A 19,358-nucleotide genomic window follows, 5' to 3' on the forward strand; every position below is an offset into this window, starting at 1 on the left:
CTACCTCACAACCATCATTATAATACTTGCTTCATACTGTATGCTGATCTCAAATGCCTCCCATCACCTTTGTCCCAAGCATTCAAACCAACTCCACCAAGCTGAAGCAAGCTTTTATACAACACTGGTCAGAATTGTTCACTCACTGAATCCCTTGTTTTAATCTTTGTTTGGTTTTGTGGTCAATGTGATTTACTTTTGGGGTTTAAGATAGAGGCTACCCACTAACCAATTGGATTAAGCCAAATTTTACCCACCAAGTATTCCAAGTATTCACAAAGCATTTAATTCTTGGGTGTTGTCCCCAGTGAAGTTTGATTACAATTATCCTTCTTGGACTTTTGAAGTAGAAATGACTTTTTATTTTTTAAATTCTTAGCAGTATGAAAATTCTTTGTTCTATCTTTCCAGCTGTATATTGTGATTATTATAATGTCCCTGGAGAATGTAGCTGGCACTATGAACCTTGTGGTAGAATTGCAACATGTGGTAAAAACAATAAGTTCACTGGAAAGCTTGAAGGTAAGAGTGACACTTCCAATTGTTTCAGTATGCTTACACATCTTGGCTGCCTCTTCTCTGCTTCGTTTGTTGTTTCTCATTTTTTAGTTGCTCTTTATCAATAGTTTTTTGTTTTTTTTCACTGGTCTGCTTCTTGAGGTTATATATGTTTATAATTTGTACTGCTTTCAGAAGTTTTTTCTAGAATTTAAGAATGGTTACAAGCAAATGAAGGGGATTAAGCTTATTTAGTCTGTTTAGAAATTAGTTATTAGGTAATTGATCCAAGAAATGTATCCAGCCATTGTGTGAAAGAAGGGAATAACTTTGATAACATGGTTGGGTAAGGTGGCCACTTGTTATGCGTTTAAAATGCATTTACTTTCCATTTTGTCCTATGATTTGTCTTTCACTGTTCATTTATAAGACGCCCAATGCATTAACTTTGTCAGTATCTTGGAAGATTTTTAGTACTTGAAAACAGAAGATAATGAGGGGACCACACACAAGACTAAAAATCTTCAGTTCCTTCAGACTATCACTATAGGACTATCCCTTAAGTTCCAAAATGTACTTGGTTGCTATTCTCTGGGCAGATTTGACAGCAGCAATATCTTTTCTGTAATGTGGTGATCAAAATTACACAAATATTCTGAAGGCTAACCAGTCCATTATACAACTGTAACCTAACATACCTTGATTTAATGTATATACTTTTACGTCTATATCTAACAATATTTTCCTTCTTAATTGTATCCACACAGATTTAAACATGTCAACAAATACCTTAGTCTTTCTTAAGTAGCCTCATCTATGCTCATTTTGTATTTATACTTTATATTTAAGCCACTGTATGTACATACAAAACCCTTAACTTGTCCACATAAAACTTCATCTACCATGTGTTTGCCCAGTCTTGAATTTTATATAAACATTTTTGAATTTCATTTATTTTTTTATGATGTTTGCTAGTCCTCCTAATTTGGTATCATTACAAAGGTTTAATTATTAAGCTTGATGGAACAAATAAGAGTGTATCACTATATCAGTTATACAGATGCAGCCACTCAGAATGTTCAAGGTGTAATGTGCTGTACTGCAAGATGAAAGGTACCTCCCAACACCTTTTTTGTTTTTTTAAATAATCTGATGCAGGACTGCACTGTTCTGTAAAATTGTCAGGTGGCACAGTTAATCTTTAATATACCGTGTGTCAACTTTGTTTGTCACTTACAGTAAATCTTATTTCAATAATAAAATTTAAAAGTGTATTAGACTGTTAGTGCTTTCTGCATTAATCATACAGTTTATGCAGTAATCATACAGCACAATGACGCTAACATTTTGTTTAGTTCCTTACACTTACATCTTGCTTTATCTGGACACTTACTCAAAGCGCTTTACAGGTAATGGGGACTCCCCTCCACCACCAATGTGCAGCACCCACTTGGATGATGCAACGGCAGCCAAATTGCACCAGTACGCTCATCACACATCAGCTATCAGTGGGGAGGAGAACAGAGTGTGGAAGCCAATTTATAGATGGGAATTATTAGGAGGCCATTATTGGGAAGGCCAATGGGAAATTTGACCAGGATGCCTGGGTTACACCCCTACTCTTTTCGAGAAACACCCTGGGATTTTTAATGACCACAGAGAGTCAGGATCTCGGTTTCACATTTCATCCAAAGGAAGGCACCTTTTTACCATATACTGTAGTGTCCCCTTCACTATACTGGGGTATTAGGACCCACATAGACCCCAGTGTGAGCACCCCCTGCTGGCCCAACTAACACCTCTTCCAGCAGCAACCTTAGTTTTTCCCAGGAGGTCTCCCATCCAGGTACTGACCAGGCTCACATCTACTTAGTTCAACTAGGTAGCTGCGTCAGCACACATAGGCTGCATAGGAACAAGTAAACGTTTATCCCATGCTAAAAAGAGAAGAAAAGAAAAAAAATGTTTAGGCTGTGCTGAATGATATTGCGGTATGCTGCAGCGAGCTTGCTGCAGGAAAGACAATTGCCATGCATTCTGAGTTGCTGCATCAGTCATTAGGGAAGGAGTCTAGATGCTGAAAATGACAAATCTCACACTCTAAATGAATAACCATAAGCAAAACGCAATAAGCTGCATCTTCAGCAAATCTGAGTAATTTGTTACTGATATTGCAGTCTATAATTTCTGTGCATAAAAGACAGCAATACGGTCAGCATTAACTCTAGGGACTTCATACAATGGTCAACCCAGAAGCTCATTGTTGCTCATAATGTGGACCCACAAAACATTGGGTTCACATTTTTAGTTATTTGCTTAATGCCTGTAAAGGCTAACAAACAGTATATACAGTACATACGTCCTGTTAAGAGCTAAATTGATTGCATACCAAAGTTGTCTTTATTTTTAAATGACAAGAATCAAGATTAGGAATTCTTTTTTACTAATCTGGAGTTTATAGTTCACTAGATATGTTGATGTATTGCAAATGTATTCATGGCAGCACATTGTAACTGATTTTTCTTTAACTGCAATCACTGACTGTGTCTATATATTTCTATGTAGGCTGCTATCCGAGGTGTCCAGATGATGCACCGTATTTTGATGAAAACAAAATGAAGTGCTCTAGTTTGCAAAAATGCAGTTGTTTTTACAATGAAACAATAATTGAAGCTAATGAAACCATGGAAAACTGTAATAACATATGGTAAGTACATTGTAGTAAAGTTGCTACTGTACTTTCTGTTTGTGGACCAGTAGTTAGCATGTTTTTGGAATTTCTAAAATCAATGTTGCAGTTTTACAATCAGAAGACACTGTTCTCCCCACTGGAAAAGACTCTCAGTAACCACACTGAAGAAGGGCTTCTTTAATCATCACGACCTCCAGGATTTGCATTCATTTTACAACTTTACAGCACCCTTCTAGTGTTTATAACCACTTCTCCCTTTTAGTGGAAAGACTCTTTCTCGTCTCTTCCCCCTTCTTATTAACCGAAACCCTAAAATGTAAACTGTTATTTAATCTTAATTGTTAATGAATCCTGATTACCTAATCTACATAGATGATCATGTTTGGCCAGGATAGTTTCTTAAAAAAATCTGTTGACCCTGATGCAATAACAGTCTGGGGTGAGTTTCCCGAAAACGATTAATCTTAGAGACTAACGAGCAACTTTACGATGTTCGTACATAACGTACGTGCTACTTTTTCGTGCGTTTCCCAAAACCCCTCTTAATCGATCATTTAACGAGTGAGTATAAAGTACTGCTTTGTTAACCCCGCCCATTAAGTCGCTTAGCAAAAAGCATCACAAGTCGATTGACAAACAATTGATTGACAATACTTTCATTATATGGTGCTGGTTTTGATCCTTCAGTGGGATGAAATAAAGTTGTGAAAAGGAATATGAAGTAAACATGACATCATAATTTAACAACCATTTAAGCGAAAGCATATAGATAGGCAGAAAATGGGATAATTATTGTTTCTAAGAGAAAAGAAAATAAACGACTGACATGCCGTAAAAGAAAACCAAGTTTAACTGCGTGGACAGTGTATGCATCCTGTACAACGTCTTTGATTTAAAGCAAGATTTTTTGTCACGCTGCCATCGTTAAGAATTACAGTGTTTCATGAGAAAATACTGTTGTTATTTAAAGTTGTTGGGTGTGTTGGAACTCCATTTTATTTGGTCTTATTAACATGACATCTGGAAAAATTAACTACTAAGCTTGGCACGTGTCACTCAACAAATACAGGACCTATAATCAAATTTAAAAACAAGTAGGTCTAAGCTTTACCGTCAACAATCAAGACAGAACATAAAACGGTATTCAAACTTTAAATACTGTATAGACCGCGGGTTTCGGTACGGAATGGAGCAGGCGTGGGACTCAGGGAATGGGGTTGAACAACACATTTATTAACTCAAATCAGGAAAGGTACACACACAGGGACAGGGGTTACAGCGATGCACCTACACTAACATACTGTACACAAACACGAAGGGAAGAGACTGTATCTCAGCCTCTGTCCCACTATATGCAGTCCGGTAGTCCCCAGGTGCTGTTCTCAGCCCGCCCTGCGTGGCGCTACATTGTAATACATGTTAGATATTACACGTTCTTTATGGAATTTAAATACAATTTAATCCCCACCCCAAAAGTACTAAAAGAGGGAGTATTATTAAAACATTTGACTTATGAATATGCAATTTACCTAAGATGACTAATAAATTCATTACTGTATAAATAAATGTTCTTTTTTCGAATTTCCTCTTACATACTACAACAAAATATCAAAATCCTTAATATAAAATCTTAGTATTCTATATTTCCAGAGAACTCCTGTGACGTGAATTGAATGTGCTCTGTCTGGCTATCACTGTCCCTAAGGTTGGTGCAAGAGGTAGCCAGTTTAAGAAGCACTTAGTGATTAATGAGTGTGTTGGGGAGCACATAGATTACAAAGGATTTAACGTTCTACTTTAGTTACGATAGGGTTTGGGAAACGATTGATCTTAAGAGCGAGTTTACGATGTTTTTAGCGCACGATGCTTTCAGGAAACTCACCCCTGGTTTGCTATTACTTAATTATCTACTTGGTATGATAATAGAATTCCTTCAACCCAACCTAGCAGCTACAGACAACTCCCACCCAAGATCTCTATCCTATCTAACTTTTGCAAAAGAATGTAAGTCTGACACTTTGATGTAAACATTAAGGAGAGGTAACCATGCGCTTCCCTCCCTGTCTTCCCTTTTATAATCCATGAAGAAAACCAGCACCTCAGTGAGTGCTCTCCAGTTTGTGGCTAGACATAACCAACAGAACCACAGGGAGAGCTAATAATGCATCTCTGCTCACACGTAACACTCAAACCTTAACTATCTGGTTCTAAAATCTATCCTGTTTCATCTCCACAACCAAGAAACTGCTTTTAACCCTATTCTACTTACACTAACCAAAGGCTTTAACCAAGACACTGTTCATAATCAAGAGTCTGCTTGAACCTATTTAATTTAAAAATAACTCTTAACCAACAACAGCTGCAGCACAGTGCTCAGTTGCATCCATATACAAATACTTGGATTTAAACGGTGTACCAATGACTGAACTGATTACTCTTTAAAGAACACTAAAATTGTAAACTTGATAAACTCTCTTATTAAATAACCTTAAATCCTTCAAAAAATCCTTTAAAAAGCTGAGCCAAAATTTGGAAATGCAGTAAGATAATCAGCCTAAGCATACTCGTAAATCTACAAATGAATGGCTAAAGAAGAATTTTTTTTTTTTAATTTTGGATTGGCCAAGTAAAAGTCCAAACATAACCCTAGGGCCGGCCCTGGGCGAAGACAAACTAGGCAACACAACATATTTTTAATTGGCGTGTTCATATGTGAGTGAAAAATTCCCTATAATGGCTGTTTCTGTTGCTGCTGTGGAATATCCTGATGGAAGCCTGGTGAAAAAATGACCAATCATAATCAAGTACTGTATATAATATACTGTATTTCCTAAGTCCAGAAAACTAGAACAGGATTTCAAAGCAGAGATACGCCAAACCAAGACATTGTAATAATACATAGTATGCATAATAATGTAACCATTTGTATTTCATTTGGTTTTGAGTCTGTCAGATCCATGTAACTAGAGAATGGTAGACATGACACATTTTCAAACTACAGTAGATACAGAGACTTGTATCTACTGTAGATACAAAAGACACTTGAGGTGTTTTTACTAGAAGTTAACAGATTCACGTTTCCCACCTGACTAAAAATCAGCTCTGGCTAGCCAAACAAAAGTGTGAAAGCTAATGTACAGTACAAAAAACTGTTCAGAGACTATATGTAATTAAAATGCATTGTTTTCCTTGTGGTTTCTCCTGTATTTCATTAAATGGTAGTTTTGTAAACCCAGCCTATATCCCTTTGGACTGAAATCTCTCTCCCGGTGACAGCAGCAGGAGCAGAGAGTAGCTTTTCAGAACTCAAGTTCATACCTGAAATGGAAAATATACAGTAGGCAAATTGATTTATAGAATGTTTTATAAGACTTTTCCCATCTAGTCTTACTGATCTCACCTGCCTTGTAATTGATTGCATCTGATTTAATTATTTATGGTATTTCATATATATTTCTGCAATTCCTTTCTAAATGTTTCAGTTCTGTACATTTTAAGTTATGATGTGCTATATTTTGAAGTAAGAGATATCCTGCTTATCATTATTTATTGTTATGAATGTTCCCTTTTTTTACCTTCAATGTTAAGATGCATTATCTTTTTATTAAAATAGTTTTTTTATTATAAAAAATATTTATTAAGTGTTCTGGTTAATAAAAGATTTCTAGATATATAATTAATTTATGTTATTGTTCTAAATAATAAAATAATGTTGTGTTTGTAGCTGATAATAGGAGTTTATCAGCAAATCATGATCTGGAGGGGTCCCTTTCCAAGATCTTGCTTAGGGCCCCCAAAAAGCTAGGTCCGGCCCTGCCTAAGCCCCATTGAAATATTCTGCCAAAACCTGAAGCAAGCTGCTCATGCATGGAAACCATAAAATATTCAACAGTCAAAATCAATTAATTCACTTTTTTTTTCAAAAGCAACTAAAATGAATAATAAACTACCACAGATTTATCAATAATTTTATGAGCCAACCTTTTAAGGAAAATATTATTAATCTCTAAAAATAGAAAGCACAAAACAAGTCATTTTTTCCTAATTTTCTCATGAAGCATGAATTCCTAGATATCATGCACCTACATAACATGTCCTAAGATGTACATGCAATGTACATAATGTGCATAATGGAAATGTGAAGTTTTGTTTCACACATACATTGTCACAAAGAATGTTAAAAGCAAAGTGTAGTCGTATGTTATGTCATTAAAATATATCAGATCAGCATATTGAATTATTCATGTTTATAAAAATATTGTTACAAATAGGGATTACAGAAATAAAGAATATCATAAATAGACCAAGCTGGTTAATCAATAATTTAAATATACATAAAATAATCCCCAGATTTGAAACATTTTGCTAAGAAGATAACTGAACAGTTGGTATAACTTGAGGCACCTGAGTTATTTGTTCTCTGGCACAGCTTTTGGCAAAAAGAGTAATAAATCAGGCACTCTGGGTTAAATATTTTTTAATAATGACACAACACAACCTAAATTACATACAACATATACAAGTTACACTATTTACAAAAATGGCCTACATCCTGACCAACTAGAAGAACTACTACCAAGTATTTGAATCCTATATAATGCCTAACAGGCCAAAACATAGAGATAAACATGCGTTCTGCACTAAAATGAACTGAGTTAAATCTTTCAATTGACCCAGGTGCTGCAAAATGAATGGGAAACTATCTATCTGTTCTAAAAATCCACTAACCAGGAAACAACACTTCAACCTAGGGATTCTCTATACTGGAAATTTTTTTTCCAGTTTCTTAAAACAGAATGGCCATCTTACTTATCAAGGTTCAAATGCTTTACTTGAATCTGGTCATTGATCGGGACAATGATAACAATGATGACAATGATTCTGTCTCCAGACCCAATACAACTCAGTAAACAGTTCAATTCCTTGCTCTGAAGCTCCTGAGAAATACAAATGTTGTCCCTAGATTCCTGAGACATCTTTATAGCCACTACAATAACTGTAGCAATATATTCATATCAGGTTTTATGTTTTTATTTTCCTGAGATTGACCTTTATGTCTATTTTATGTCTACAGTGTTTGCCTAAATGGATCACTGATTTGTCGTAAGTAAAAAAATATATTTTAATTAAAAACACTAAGGATTTTCTTACATATTTTTCCAAGACCCTGTTTTAACTGAAATCTCAAACTGTGCCTCTCCCCAGGAATCCACAGACTTGTCTGTTGTTCTACTGTCAGCTATGTTCTTTGTAGTCTTATTTGGTTTTGTCTTCTCATTGTTTTTAGTTCAGCCATTTTACTGTCTGAAAAAATACCCAACTACTCTTTAACATGTTGTATTCTTCAATTTGCTTCTTCTTTTTACATGTTCAGTCATGTTGAAGGTCAAAGCCCAATACATTTTCCCTTGTCTTTTAACTTCAGTTTTACATTTTTCTGACTCTGCTACACAACACATTGTGAAACATTTTGTCTTTACAATCCTTTCTTCTCATCTCTTTCTTTTGCCATTCTTCATGGCAGTGTCAGCCCTCAGTTCTCAACTAATTTGTCATCTTTTGTGTCATGCCATCTTTCCTAGTTTTTGTCTTGTTCCCTGTGCCAGCAGGCATCTAATTGTGAGCCCAGTGATATGTGTCCTATTTCCAGTTAGTATGATTTCTAAAATATCACTTTCCACTTCTTTCTTCAAGTGGAAAGTATTATTTTAGAAATCATACTAGCTGGTTCTCATGCTACTATTTCAGTTTCTGACCCTAAAAATTCCTGTAATCATCGTACTAATTTGTTTACTGTAATGTTCTGTCTTAATGCACTTCTTGCTAAAAGTGTTTTTTTTCTTGACAATCATGATTTTATCATTTCTGCAGGTCTTGGGGTTCTAGTTTGAATTTTAGAAAGCAGCCTTAGGCATACAAAGGGATCTTGCTTCCATTCTAAATAATTACTTTCTCTGTTATTTATAGTCATGTTACTCTGATGTATATTCAAAGAATTTATCTCCAAAACAGACGCCTCTGGCTTGGTTCTGAATATAGTTATCAAAGGATTATTCGTAATATTGTGTCTCACTTGGTTTTTAAAGACACTGGAGCGCCTTAAACTTAATTGTTGCTTCAAACAAGTGGGGTAAAAGCAAATCAGTCAAAAACTGTGAAAATTCTCATGCAATGCATAATGTTTAAATGTATATTAGTTTCAGCTCACAGATTGAAAATCTTGATCACACACAGGGGAGAATGACAAAATGTAGGCAGAGTCCTCCAAACTTCCATCTTTTTCTTTCACATGTCCCAGGTAACACAGCTGTATGCTGGAGGTTGAGAACTGATAAGAGGAGCACCAAGCTCCTCATACAGGACACAGGGATTGTCCTGAGTCAAGAGATACCTGGTTGATTAATACCATATTATCCTGGGTGGTGCCTATGTGGGTGTTGCTGCTTTGGAACCCCAGTCACAGTCAGACAGTGACATGACTTGGACTTGAGCCCACCATCACAGGGCACAACCTGCACTTGAATGCACACTTTTGCTAGCTGAGGTATTTAGAAAGTCTTAGAGAAAATGGTTAGAGAAGTTCTCCAAAATCTGCTATTTTAAATGTAGAGATGAATAAAAGCATCAAACCCAATTATCTATCCATATTGATAAAAATAACATTATTGTAACAATGAAACTTGAAATCAGTTTTCTAAATTTGGGTTACAGATTAAATTATATAAGAATTCATAAACATGTTTGGATTGGATAGACTAACCTGGTAAACTAAAAACGTAGTAGAGTAGCAAACAAACAACAATACATTAAACAACAAAAACACGTATACTGTACATATAAGAACAAATTTCCCATACTTTCTCCAACACACAGGCAAAGTACATGTTTTCTGCAGATTTTCTTTCCAAATGATCAGCAGTAGCAAATGAAAGTACTAATTCAAGGTCAGTCCAAGAAAAAAAAAATCTTGGGAGGTCAAGGTTATAATCCAGTGCAGTACCATACAATCATATATGTGTTCTCCTGTAGCAAATTGTCATGCATCTATTCTGTTTCTGCTAAATTAAAAGTCTAGTCATTTCACCAACCATTTGAAGGAGTGGCCTGATTGTTTCTCAAAAGGGTGGTATTGAATTAAAGGACTAATAAGGTATAAGATAATATTTGTGAACCCAAGAATTTTATCAAATGTTTTTTTTAACTGGAGCTAATAGAACTAAATGCATGCTTGATTGTGCTGACAATATGTGGTGATTGTCATATCAACGTTTATTATTTCAGACCCAACAACAACAACAACAACCTCAGTATCTACAACAACAGGTAATTATAAATAACACATAATATGTCAAGAAAATGCCAAACAAAGCGCAAAATGTATTTAGAAAGTACAATACTATATACCTTATATATTGGGTGGTGTGGTGGCTCTGTGGGTAAGGATCTGCACCTGGGGCTGGAAGGTTGCTGGTTCATAACCCACACTAGGTTGTGTTGCCATTCCACTTGAATTGGCTAGTGGAATCGGAATCTTCCTTCACCTTCTTCCTCTCAATTGGAGAAATGGAATGCTGTAGTATTTTGAACTTACAGACACAGGTTAAGCTTCTAAAAATAGGAACACTCTTTTTGGTAGTCCCAGCCTATAAGAATGACAACCTTCCCCTTTTGAAAAGAGTAGTGTCACTGTCTTTCAGAGGTGTGTTGTTGGATCCTTCTAAGAGGAGCCTCACAGTTGTAGATGTGCATGTCACGAGTTTTTATCACTTTTATATTGTAAATTCAATCAATGGGATTGCATGGTCATTTTATCCTTATGACTGATGAGGTTATCTGTTGATACTTCATTGTTGCTTCCTATCATTAGCTTTAGTATATACCTTTTGCAGCATTGTCGTGAGACAGCCTTGGAAGGAAAGGGAAATTGTAGGTTACATGTGTATCTTTACATTTATGAAAGCAATGGAAGCCCATTCTAAATTAAGTTAAAAAATGTGATGTCAAATTAAGAAATTCACTCACAAAGGTGGCAGGATCAGAAATATCATGTCTGGTGGATCAGTGTTTCAGAATTGAGATCAATGGAAATGTCCGCCTACCTGTAATATTCCATACGTTTAATATTCATCTTGTCTTTCAGAAAATACTATATACTATATACTGTATACTATAAATGCTGAACTTGCAATAGGGAAACACAATAATTTGATCCTATTACTCCTCACTTGTCCCACAATCTGCACATTTTAATAATAGGTGATTCACTTTTTATGTACTAAACTACTATAAAGAAAACTGGCTTGGATTTAATGTATACTTTGAATATAAATCATAAGCATATAAGAACATAAGAAAGGCTATAGACAAGAAGAGTGCATTATATAAACTGTTTGGTAGTTATTAACTTATCAATCAAACGATCTCATCCAGACATTTTTAAAAGAATCCAGGGTATCAGTTTCAAAAGCTTTAATGAGTAGCTTGTTCCATATTACCATAACCCTTTTTTTTAGTGTCACCCAATCTTAGATTAAGTGCACATTTTCACATTAAATAGCATATCTGGGGACTTAGTTTAGATGGGTTGCTTTGTCAGCATGTGTAGGCTGCAAAGGAACAAGTAATAGGTTTATTCTAAGGTGAAAAGAGAAGAAACAAAACACAACGCTTCGTCTGTAGAGCCTTCTTCGGGTGTGAGGAAGACAGGGAAGACAGCAAAGATTAAATAGCATAGGAGAACAAAAGCCAGGAAAGATAGGTGAGGAGAGGTGTGAAACGAAACCTACAAATGAACAGAGAGAATTAGAAGAAAACAACTCTGTCAATGACTGTCTGAGGGCTGTTTTTGGCTCGGGTGAGAGCCCTGTCATCCTCTGTTGATGAAAAAAGAGTGATTGCAGAGTCATAGTAACTGTGAAAAAGGAGTGTTTTTATAGTGTTTGGGGTGAAATGAGCTGTACAGAATATACCTGTGTGAATCTGGGTTTGTAATAGACTGTAGTAGAGAGGCGGGGATGGTAAATGGATAGGTTTATGTCTAGAAACGGAAGAGTAGCGGAGGATATGTTAACTGTATGTTGGTGTTACAACATATATGATATGTTGGTGAAGTGATGCAGTAAGTGCTCTAGCTTGTCATGGGACAATGCCATTGTAGGAAGCGAAGTAGCCTTCTTCTACCCAGCTGACAAAAATATTGGCATAACTTGATCCCATTCTGGTGCCCATGGCAACTCCACTAACCTGCTGAAAAAAAAGGTTATTGAATGAGAAGACATTGAGTGTGAGAACCAATTCTGCAAGGCGTACAAGGGTGTAGGTAGGTGGATCAAGCATTGTGCGTTTCTCCAGCATGTGCTTGAGGGCTGCAAGACCCTCATTGTGGGGAATGACAGTGTAGATTGATGTGATATTCATGCTGAAAATGTAGCATTCTGGGCCATGAAAATGGAAATAATTAAAAAGTTGGAGAGCATGTGTGGTGTCCTTGATATATGAAGGAAGAACTTCAACCAGTGGTTTCATAAGGCTGACGAGAAAGGCTGAGATGTGAGTAGTTGGACAGTTGCATGATGAGATGATGGGGTGTTCAGGGGTGTTGGGTTTGTGGATTTTGGGGAGGAGGTATAATTGGGATACCTGTGGATGTTCAACAATAAGATGATTTGCTTCCTGGGGGAGCTCCTTGCTGCTGATAAAAAGGGAGATGTTGGAGACCACTTCCTTTTGGTACAGTAGTCAGTGGAAGGATCCTGTTGGAGAGGAAGGTAGGTGGAAGTGTTGATTAGTTGTCTAGAGGCCTCATTAATATATAGGTAATTTTGCCACACCACAACAGCGCCTCCTTTGTCAGCTGGTTTGATGACAGTTTCATCTCTATTGCGGAGAGACTGGGGCACCTTGGGTGAGGTGGAATATTTGGGGACTTGTACAGTATCTTTGATCCATTTGTAAAGCTGGTATTTATTCCCTTGGTTCACGTATGCACTTGGAGTTGTTTTAGTGAGACAGTAAGTTCAGCCTCAACCCCTATCCCTCGGACAGACAAAGGTGATAAAGCTCATAAAAAAACCTTCAGTCAAAAGGGTGCACTTTGTTAAGACAAACTCATCTGCTAACAAAGTGACTTGTATGAGCAAGGTGATTTCTGCTCAATTAATTGAAAGCTACAGCACAGTCAGGCAGACAGATTTTAAATTCTGGAAGCAAAATTAGGATAGGTTCCATTAGGTTTGTTTTTTGTTTTCCTCATGGAAACTCAAGAAAGGTTTGATTTTTTTATGATTTTGGAACAGTAGGGAGCCCGGGAGGGGCCATCCGTAGGGAAAAAAAAGTTATATCGAAGGAATGATTTCCAATTCGTGCGCACAAAACAGTTATATGAAGGGAACGATTTACAATTCGTGCGCACGAAATAACTAAATCGTTTCCCTGTTTTCATTAATTCATGCACACAAAATAACGTTTTTTAAGTCTTTCTTCCATTTTCTTTGTGTCATGGTAGTTGCACGCACATATAAAGTTTCTAAAATGTCAGCATTATCCCCGGTTCCTAACAACAATGTTGTCTAACGCTAGTTAATATGTTACCGCATCTTAATACTATATTTATATTAGTATATACAATTATATTAGTACAACACTAAATATGTGAAATATATTCATCATAATCAAAATTTAAAGATAAATTATTTTCTGATTACTCATTGCTGAAATTTGCATTAAGACAAAATATAAACTTTCTCAATGCAGAAGTAAGCTTGAAATAGGCACATCAAATTCACAACAAGCTACTCTATATTAATAAACTGTTTTTTTATACCCAGCTATATAAAAACAAACCAAAAGGAACGCTCTAAGCAGGATTTGAACTGCTTACCTTGGAGTGGGAAGAGGCTGTCTAAACCTCTGTGCTAAACTGCCGCTTAGGCGTAATGTACAGTGCCTTGCGAAAGTATTCGGCCCCCTTGAACTTTTCAACCTTTTGCCACATTTCAGGCTTCAAACATAAAGATATAAATTTTTTATTTTATGTGAAGAATCACCAACAAGTGGGACACAATTGTGAAGTGGAACGAAATCTATTGGATTTTTGAAACTTTTTTAACTAATAAAAAAATGAAAAGTGGGGCGTGCAAAATTATTCGGCCCCTTTACTTTCAGTGCAGCAAACTCACTCCAGAAGTTCAGCGAGGATCTCTGAATGATCCAATGTTGTCCTAAATGACTGATGGTGATAAATAGAATCCACCTGTGTGTAATCAAGTCTCTGTATAAATGCACCTGCTCTGTGATAGTCTCAAGGTTCTGTTGAAAGCGCAGAGAGCATCATGAAGACCAAGGAACACACCAGGCAGGTCCGTAATACTGTTGTGGAGAAGTTTAAAGCCGGATTTGGATACAAAAAGATTTCCCAAGCTTCAAACATCCCAAGGAGCACTGTGCAAGCGATCATCTTGAAATGGAAGGAGTATCAGACCACTGCAAATCTACCAAGACCTGGCCGTCCCTCTAAACTTTCAGCTCAGACAAGGAGAAGACTGATCAGAGATGCAGCCAAGAGGCCCATGATCACTCTGGATGAACTGCAGAGAACTACAGCTGAGGTGGGAGAGTCTGGCCATAGGACAACAATCAGTCTTACACTGCACAAATCTGGCCTTTATGGAAGAGTGGCAAGAAGAAAGCCATTTCTCAAAGATATCCATAAAAAGTCTCGTCTAAAGTTTGCCACAAGCCACCTGGGAGACACCCCAAACATGTGGAAGAAGGTGCTCTGGTCAGATGAAACCAAAATAGAACTTTTTGGCCACAATGCAAAACGATATGTTTGGCGTAAAAGCAACACAGCTCATCACCCTCAACACACCATCCCCACTGTCAAACATGGTGGTGGCAGCATCATGGTTTGGGCCTGCTTTTCTTCAGCAGGGACAGGGAAGATGGTTAAAATTGAGGGGAAGATGGATGCAGCCAAATACAGGACCATTCTGGATGAAAACCTGTTGGAGTCTGCAAAAGACCTGAAACTGGGACGGAGATTTATCTTCCAACAAGACAATGATCCCAAACATACAGCAAAATCTACAAAGGAATGGTTCACAAATAAACGTATCCAGGTGTTTGAATGGCCAAGTCAAAGTCCAGACCTGAATCCAATCAAGAATCTGTGGAAAGAGCTGAAAACTGCTGTTCACAAACGCTCTCCATCCAACCTCACTGAGCTCGAGCTGTTTTGCAAGGAAGAATGGGCAAGAATTTCAGTCTCTCGATGTGCAAAACTGATAGAGACATACCCCAAGCGACTTGCAGCTGTAATCGCAGCAAAAGGTGGCTCTACAAAGTATTAACGCAAGGGGGCCGAATAAGTTTGCACGCCCCACTTTTCATTTTTTTATTAGTTAAAAAAGTTTCAAAAATCCAATAGATTTCGTTCCACTTCACAATTGTGTCCCACTTGTTGGTGATTCTTTACATAAAATAAAAAATTTATATCTTTATGTTTGAAGCCTGAAATGTGGCAAAAGGTTGAAAAGTTCAAGGGGGCCGAATACTTTCGCAAGGCACTGTATATACAGTGTATATACAGTGTTTCATTGTCCATTTCCGTTGTTTAAATGGTTTTAAACAACAAGTGTAAAATATTCCAAAATATCCAGTGATATTTTTAGCTGCCAAGATTTCTTTAGTTACATGATTCCCTATTAATATTCCCTAACAAGTGGAATAAAATCAGTATAACAAATACTTTAACAACAATAACAACAAGTGTTCCTATTATATATGTTTAAAAAAGGATAAAAATTATAGCTATTTATAAAGCATATAAAGTTTAAATAGTTAGAGCAAGCACATCAATTTTTTTTCCAAAATAACAACCAGTTAGAGTTAGAGAGTGTACTTTGTTTTTCTATTTAGCTATATCTGCCACCTACCTTATGTACGTTACTTTTATATGACGTATAAGATCAAATGGCTTTAAAGCCACTACAGTAGTATGTGTGAATTTCTTTTTTATTCTCAAAATGTAAAGATAAATTGTTTCACGATTACTTGTTGCTAAAATATGCATTACAATAGGTACATTAGGCATATACTAGTTATACTTCTGTTTTTATTTTTAAAGACCAATTTCATATTAATATTGCATATTAAGCGGATTTAAGCAAGCACAGTAGAGAAACGGACTAAATTAAGCTATAGTTTCACTAACATCTAGCGCACCATAAATGTCACTTAACGTTCTCCCTTGCCCTGTTAATTACAAAATACTAAGCTCCGTTAAGAGCTGAAATTCCAAAATTGAAGAAACACTCATTCCCATTGAAGAAATACTCCTTTGAAATGTATGTTATAGCTGTGTAAATACATCTGCGAATGCAGCTCGAATTCAGTTTGTATATTGGATCTACACACGACTTGCGTAAACTTTAAGAGATGAAAATACATTTACTGCACCAGTTTACAACCATCATTGTTTGGTGAGCCTTGATTAATATTTTCTTTAACATCCAATGAAAGGTTTAAATTGCATTTCTTTATTATTTCTCTACAAACAACTACAATCATAACAGAAACAACGACACCAACTGTTTCTCCAAAAAAAAAACAGCTTCATGGCCTTCAGAGCTGGTACTGCAGTGGAAGTTTGTTTTAGTAATTTCATTTATTGAGTGTCACCAATGGAAATGCTTTGAGAAAGTGATCATTGAAAATAGCATAGATAACCACTTAAATATTTAGTGCTATTGTAAATCAAAAGTAAACCTGAATACACAATGAGAAAACAAGATGCGTTCCAAGGCAAAAGTGTGTATGGTCTTTTGCTGTATGTTATTATTTCTAGCAGAGTAAATTATCTTCACGGTTGATCTCCCCCAAAAAATCTTTTTTCATCATGCGGGGTTTTATGTCTTTACTGCAAGGAGAAAACTTACTTTTTGTTGTGAAACGTTTTTTCAACCATTATTGTTGGGTGAGTCTTGATTGATATTTTGCTTTTCATCCAATTAATGATTTGAAATGCATTTCTTTGTTATTTCTTTACAAACAACTACAATCATAACAAAAAAAACGACACCAACTGTTACTCCAAAATCAACAACAGCTTCCACAACAACAGTGTCACCTCCCACAACTTCTACACCTTCAACACCAACGACTCCTGTGACTACCACAACTGGAACGCCACAAACTACAGGTACAGTAATTTCCAAATCTTGTCCCGTGCCTAGTGATTACCCTTTAAAATATCATGTCATTTTATTTTTAAAATCATTTCTGATTTGAGGTGAGTCTAATATTGTAAGTTGGTTCAGAATCCATTCATGGAAATATTCCTTTTATATTTACACAATGAATAAATACATATGTGAATGCAGCTCATAACTTGGATATTGGATCTACACACATGTTGCGTAAACTAAGAGATAAAAAAAAACATTGTCAGCAGTTATAATCAATAAAGATTCAAAGACAATTTTTCATTTTGCTGTCTTTCATACGATTCCCAACTATAAAACTTTGAACAAAATCAACAGTTTTCCTAACGACGAATGACAAAATCAATACTCAATTTATAATTTCCTCAAATTACCAATATTCTGGTTTACTAGCCCCACTCTCTTAAAGAACAACACTGTCCTGGACTTCAATAATCTACATGTTCAGTGGGTTTTAAAAAAAGAAGAAATAATATCTGTTTCTATGAAAAAAAGATATGAATTCAGCAGAAAAGCATTTCTACAGTAGTAAAGTGAATAATGTAATATTTTAGTACAAATTACACTGTTGAAAGAAAACATGGCCTTCAGTGCTCATATGGCAGTGGAAGTTTGTTTTGGTAATTACTTTATTTTTTTAGTGTCAACAACAGAAATGCTTTGAGAAAGTGATCATTGAAAATAGCACAGATTACCACTTAAATATTTAGTGCTATTGTAAATCAAAAGGAAAGCTGAATACACAATGCGAAAACAAGATGCGTTCCAAGGCAAAAGTGTGTATGGTCTTTTGCTGTATGTTATTATTTCTAGCAGAGTATTTTATCTTCACGGTTGATCTCCCCCAAAAAATATTTTTTCAACATCGGGGGTTTTATGTCTTAACTGCAAGGAGAAAACTTACTTTGTGTTGTGAAACGTGTTTTCAACTATTATTGTTGGGTGAGTCTTGATCGATATTTTGCTTTTCATCCAACGAATGATTTAAAATGCATTTCTTTGTTATTTCTTTACAAACAACTACAATCATAACAGAAACAACGACACCAACTGTTACTCCAAAATCAACAACAGCTTCCACAACAACAGTGTCACCTCCCACAACTTCTACACCTCCAACACCATCGACTCCTGTGACTACCACAACTGGAACGCCACAAACTACAGGTAATCAACGGTTTTCCTAACGACGAATAACAAAATCAATACTCAATGTATAATTTCCTCAAATTACCAATATTCTGGTTTACTAACCCCACTCTCTTCAAGAAAAACACTGTCCTGGACTTCAATAATCTACACATTCAGTGGGTTTTAAAAAAAGAAGAAATAATATCTGTTTCTATGAAAACAAGATGTGAATTCAGCAGAAAAGTATTTTTACTGTAGGAAAATGAACAATGTAATATTTTCGTACAAATTACACTGTTGAAAGAAAACCTGGCCTTCAGTGCTGATACGGCAGTGGAAGTTTGTTATTGTAATTTCTTTATTTTTTTAGTGTCACCAACGGAAATGCTTTGAGAAAGTGATAATTGAAAATAGCACAGATTACCACTTAAATATTTAGTGCTATTGTAAATCAAAAGGAAAGCTGAATACAAAATGTGAAAACAAGATGTGTTCCAAGGCAAAAGTGTGTATGGTCTTTTGCTGTATGTTATTATTTCTAGCAGAGTACTATATCTTCACGGTTGATCTCTCCCAAAAAACATTTTTTCATCATCGGGGGTTTTATGTCTTTACTGCAAGGAGAAAACGTATTTTTGTTGTGAAACGTGTTTTCAACCATTATTGTTGGGTGTGATCGATATTTTGATTTTCATCCAACGAATGATTTAAAATGCATTTCTTTGTTATTTCTTTACAAACAACTACAATCATAACAGAAACAACGACACCAACTGTTACTCCAAAATCAACAACAGCTTCCACAACAACAGTGT

The sequence above is a fragment of the Lepisosteus oculatus genome, chromosome 7, assembly GCF_040954835.1.
Source record: "Lepisosteus oculatus isolate fLepOcu1 chromosome 7, fLepOcu1.hap2, whole genome shotgun sequence".
In the NCBI taxonomy this organism is placed as follows: Eukaryota; Metazoa; Chordata; class Actinopteri; order Semionotiformes; family Lepisosteidae; genus Lepisosteus; species Lepisosteus oculatus.